Raw genomic sequence first — 5,884 nt, 5'->3', positions numbered from 1 at the left:
AATGGAAAGCTATTCCCTAAAATCTGAAAATCTGATTTCAAATTCAATTTCCATTATATACTGTTGTCTTTGGGCAATTATTCTATCCCTCAGCATTCTAGATACTCCTTTAGGCCTATAAATTGCAGCATAGATACTGACTTATATTGGTAGAGGGAGTTTATTTACTAGTGTCAATGAGGTTACAAGTCCAGTTCTTATTTCCACTTATAAAGAATCTACTCAAGAACCATACTAATTCCATGTTTAGTGTTAATAATTGGCCTACAATTTCAAAAGTTATTTTCTTATGGCTCATGTTTCTGTAATAGTTCATGATTTACAAACACCTCCCTCACCCCCCAGTAACTTCATGAAGTATGTAGTGCAAAAAACTATTATCTCAATTTAATGAATAAAACCAAAGTACAAATTTTTTGTTTACTTGTCCAAGGTCATACTGGAAGTACATAGCAGAGCTAACACTCCAACTCAGACTCCAAGACAATTATTCTTTTCAACTCATTCTTCTGCTAAAGCACCAATGCCTATTCAAACCTATCTAATTATATGACAATCTAGCTGTTCAATCAAAATGATTGTATCCAAACATATTGTTTCTGACTTCAGGGCAAATTTGAAATAGCTTGATATTGTCTCAATTTACCATAAAATTTAAAGTTTAGAAAATTAGCATCTACACTGAAAACCTGAATAATAATAATTAGCCTTAAAACACTTCACATCATGGATAAAATGTAGTATATTTTAAAATTTATATCTGGAAAAGTCTTATAGAATTACTAAGTGGAAGTAGTCTGTATGAAAAAGCAAATGGTCCTGAGTGAGGTTTGGTGGGCACAATTATATATAAATTCATTTTTGAGGGGGACATCCTGCTAAGGATGAAAGCAGAAAATAGGAATTTGTACTTAAATAAAAGAAAAATATTAAATAAAATTATGTACAGGCTTAGGTCTTATGAAAACTGAGAATTATAGAAGAGAGTCATGAAAGCTTCATACATGAGTTAGTTAAACTGACAGTCATTCTGTTCCTCACAGAAGGCACTCAATCTCCTCTGAATTTAGGATTTCTTTTATCTGGAATGCTTTTCCTATTTATTTCTATTTCTTTGAATCTCTTTTTTCTCCAAGATTTACCACAAGCTCTATTTTTGCATACAAAATCTAAATTGTATTTTTCTTTTTTAATTTATTTTTACTTATGTGTGCATATGTAGATACTCATAAGTGTGTGTTCACATATGTATGATATGATTTAATGCATATGTATGTGTATATGTGTATGTAAATATGTAGACATATTGACATATGCACACATACATGCATACATATTCTAATGGGATCACGATTCTTATGGGTAGGGAGTAAGGGTTTTTATTTTGTTTTGATTTGGTTTTGACTTTGAATCCCAAACCCCCAATATAGTGCTTGACAGAATACTTAACAGATGCACCTTGATAGATTGATAGACTGATTGACTACTTCAGAGTCAAGGAGACCATGGGACAAAAAAACTTCCTTTTTCATGCTTCATTGTAAAGCTACAGAAGAACCAGGGAAATCAAAAGGAACACTAGTTTACTAGCAAGGCTAAGGAGGCCAACCAAAGTGATTTCACTCTATTAGTCTTAACTTTCAAAGAAGAATGAATAGATTCCATGTCCTACTGCCATATCAGATAAGACAAATTTCTATATCCAAATGACTGTATGTTATTCCATTTTTGAATCAAATCTGATATGTGAGGTTCAAACAATTTGCATTCAGTTCTTCTTTCCTTTACTACTTTGTGCCTCTGGCTATGGTGTATTTTCTCCTATTCTGCCTCCCCTTTTTCTCTTCTACTACATTTCTTTTTTTCATTCCTTAATTTTTTAATATCATCACATCAAAATCATCTTAGACCCTCACACTCTGTCCATGTATACTTCTTCTAACTGCCCTAATAGAGATACAATTCTCAATAGTTACAAGTATTATCTACTTGTTTGGGAATGTAAACAGAGCATTTTACTTAATACCAAGTTGGTGTTGTTTTCTTTTCTAGTTACCTTTTTTATATTTCTCTTGAGTCTTGTATTTGAAGATCAAATTTTCTATTCAGCTCTGGTCTTTTTTATCAGAAATGATTAAAAGTTCTCTATTTCTTTGAATGTTCATCTTTTCCCTTGAAAAATTATGCTTAGTTTTTCTGGGTAGTTGAGTCTTTATTGTAATCCAAACTCCTTTGTCTTCAGGAATATTGTATTCTAAGCCCTCTAATCCTCTAGGAAGCAGCTGGTTTTTTTTCCTCTGCTATGGTTCCAAAATATTTTAATTGTTTTTTTTTTTTTTTTTGGATGTTTGAAGTATTTTCTGGGAGATCTGGGACTTGGTGCCCTGGAAAAAAAGTTTAAGGAGAGAGAATTTTTAAGTTATTAGATATTAGATTTAAAATTATTAGATAACTCTAAAGAAGTTATCTATGTCCTTTAATTATGAATTTTGGCAATTCAGTAATTCTGATATCATCTCTCTTTGATCTATTTTCCAAGGTTTTTCCAATGAGGTACTTTATAGTATTCTTTTTTTCATTCTTTTCAATTTGTTTCTTTGATTCTTGATATCTCATAAAGGCATAAGCTTCCCCTTGCTTGATTCTAAGTTTTAAGATAATTTTCCTCAGATAATTTTTGCACTTCCTTTTCCATTTGGTCAATTCTACTTTTTTGAGAAATTGTTTTCTTTTTTCAAACTAATGTCTCTTTTTTACATAACTTTCTTACATCACTCGCATTTCTTTTTCCAATTTTTCTTTGCTCTCCCTTTTCAGCTCTTCCATATCTTCTTTTTGTACTTATGACCACTTTCTATTTTTCTTTGAGTTTTTGTCTATCAGTGTTTTGATATTGTTGTGCTCTTTTGAGTTAGTACCTGGGTCTTCCCTGCCAGCATAATAATTTTCTATGGTCAGATTCTTTGTTGTTCTTGGTTTTTGCTATATTTAACATTTTTCCTTTCTTTTAAATTGAGTTCTTGTCCCAGGACGAAAGAGGCACTATTTCAAGCTTCTCATACTAAGGGCTGGAGGTCCTGGCTGTTTACCTGATGCTGCCCTGATATTTTCCTGAAGCCCATGGGGGACCCTTATTTCTAATGCTGCTCTGAGAAAATGAGATGGAGAATTGCCCTAGAGTTCTTAATGCCTAGTACTAAGCCAGAGTCCTAGTGCTCATGTCTAAAGTGTGCTGAGTCTAATGTGTGGGAATATTTTTACATTTCCTGGGGCTACACTGGACCATTGGTGATCTGACCACTGGAGGTTGCCTGTTTACCCAAGGCACATAGTGATTCTTAGATCTGGAGTCTGCCTATTCTCCTAGCTATGCTGAAGCAGATGAGGGGCCTGTTGTTGATGTTATTAGTCCACTACATTGGAGTTCAGGATTTCCCAATGGTTTGCTGAAGTAAAGCTTCCTGCTGGCTTGCTGAGATGCTTCTTGTGCTGTACCATGCCCCTCTTTTCCCTAACTAAAACAGACCTTTTTTGCTAATCTCCCACGTGTCTTAGAATAGATTGTTTCATCCAGTATTTTTGTTTGGTTCTACTATTCATGAACTTGTTTTGGGATAGTATTTTATGGTTATGTGTAGGTGAACTTGGAATTAGCTTATTAATTAATCCAAATCCCTGCAAAGTTGCCAGTAAAGCTTTAGAGTGAGTTAACAAGTCCATATCACTTCAAAATTATCAGTATCACTAAGTGATCTATAATGTGAAAGTCTAGAATTTTTCTAGTATTTACTTATCATAGAGCCAAAAGTTCCTGGCAACAGCACCTAGATGGCTTCCCCTGATTCAGCATATGTTAATAAGATTTAATTTTAGTTAATATATAACATAATTAGCAAATTATGCTCCTTTGATCTTCTGGATGGTTTGTGTATGACTTCCAGATTTCCTGTGGTAATCTTATTTCCTGCTGTTGTTCTTTTAGACTGCCTACTTATGAATTTATTTACTATACTGGTTAGAAAGGTGAAAGCTAAGGGGAACTAGAACAAGATATAATTTAAGCACAGTTTGTTTATTTTAATCTAGGGAGCCCTCATTGTGGAATTTCCCTTCATCAATGTAGTACTGCTATTGATCTATATTATATGATCTTTCAGAGGTTTGCCTGTGGTACTGGAATGGTTACTCACTTACCTATAGTCACATATCACAAAATTAGCATATATCAATATAAGATTTAAAAACAAATTTTCCTACTTTTAGATCAGTCCTGCAGTCCCATTTTCATACTGCTCTATGTCCTGAAGCACAGCCATTTATTGAACAGAAAAATTCTAGCCTCATATGTTTCTCCTTTTAGAAGACAGAAAGAAAAGAATAGAAAAGTAAATGTGTATATATGCCTGCATGCATGTATGCATATATAGAAGACCTACAATATATAATTTTGCAACTGATAATTTTCATCTAAGATGTTTAGAATGGAAATAGTACTTTTGGGCATATACCAGGATGTATTTTAGAAAGAGGAAATATTTATAGTACTACAGCAACTAATTCTCTTTAAATTTAATCTGCTTTAAGGTTCAGTAGTCCACTGGTATTCACAGCTGGGAAGTTACTTTGCACAATACTAATTGTGATCATTTGCCCACTCATTAATATTAACTGTTCTTTTGCTGTTTATTTGTCTGAGCAATAAGAGCACAATCATGCAAACTTCCTCCATAAATAGACAGTACAAGAAAAAAAAAAAATAAGTCCATTTGGCCAAAGATAAGACGTAATTTTCAGCAGAGATTCTAAAGTGAAACCAAATACTCACTTAGACCTTTATTAGTTTTGAGTGTTAGTAATCTTAACCACGTTTGTTTATACTTTGTTTATATTTGATGAAACTTCATTTCTTACTTTGTAAGAGAGTAATAATAAAGTCTTAGGTTTAGAGCTGGAAGGATCCTTAGTAATTTGGTGAAGCCATCTTATTTTTCAAATGAGGAAACTGAGACCTAGAGAAAAGTTATTTTCCAGGTCATACAAGTCATAATTGACAGCCAATCATCTAACTTAGATGTAATGATTCAAAATCTAATATAGATAAGATTCCTCCTTTGATATTAATTCAATTAAAGACATCTACATTTTAGACTTTTACTTTTGAGGTATAGCCATACTTCTCATTTTCAGTCATCAGTAACTTGCTGGCAATGGTAAATGAAGAATATTCTTCTGGCCATAGGCTCATTAGAAAATTTATTTTCTTTATAACAAGTGAAAAGTACAGACACTTATTTTCCAAAAAGAAGTTATGAAACATTTTTATTATTAAGCCCCTTGTATGTGTTACTCTGGAGAAATGTGGGTCAAATCATTCATGAGTTGGGAATCCTTGTTCTGCAGATTTACCATTCCTTATTTTACTCCCGGAACTATTTGGATTATGACTCACTGAACTAATTTGGATTATCAGACCTGAAAATAAAATTGACTGAACTAAAGAACAGATTTCTTTAGTTTGTGCTGATTCAAAAAGTCAAGACTTTTTGGAAGCTGCATTGTCCTTTTCAACTACTAGGGAATTTTTTTTTTCCCATGGGGTTAAAAGTACTGTCCCAGAGAAACAAAGATAATTTTGCTGATGCACTGTTGTCAAGAAATAATCTTTGTGCTGACTTTCTAGTACTGATCACAGGTTATTGGCAAGATTAACTCCAGGCTTATCTTTAGTTTTTCCTAATACACCTTGTTCTATGATCTTTTTTTTCTTTTAGCTTACATTCTTAACATTAATTCCTCTTAAACTATTAGATGAAAAGTAAAAGATTTAAAGATTTTATTTTTTATTTAATAGCCTTTTATTTACAGGATATATGCATGGGTAACT

The sequence above is a fragment of the Sarcophilus harrisii genome, chromosome 3 (assembly GCF_902635505.1).
Source record: "Sarcophilus harrisii chromosome 3, mSarHar1.11, whole genome shotgun sequence".
NCBI lineage: Eukaryota > Metazoa > Chordata > Mammalia > Dasyuromorphia > Dasyuridae > Sarcophilus > Sarcophilus harrisii.
The sequence above is the reverse complement of the archived record's forward strand: the minus strand, read 5'-3'. Positions refer to the sequence as shown.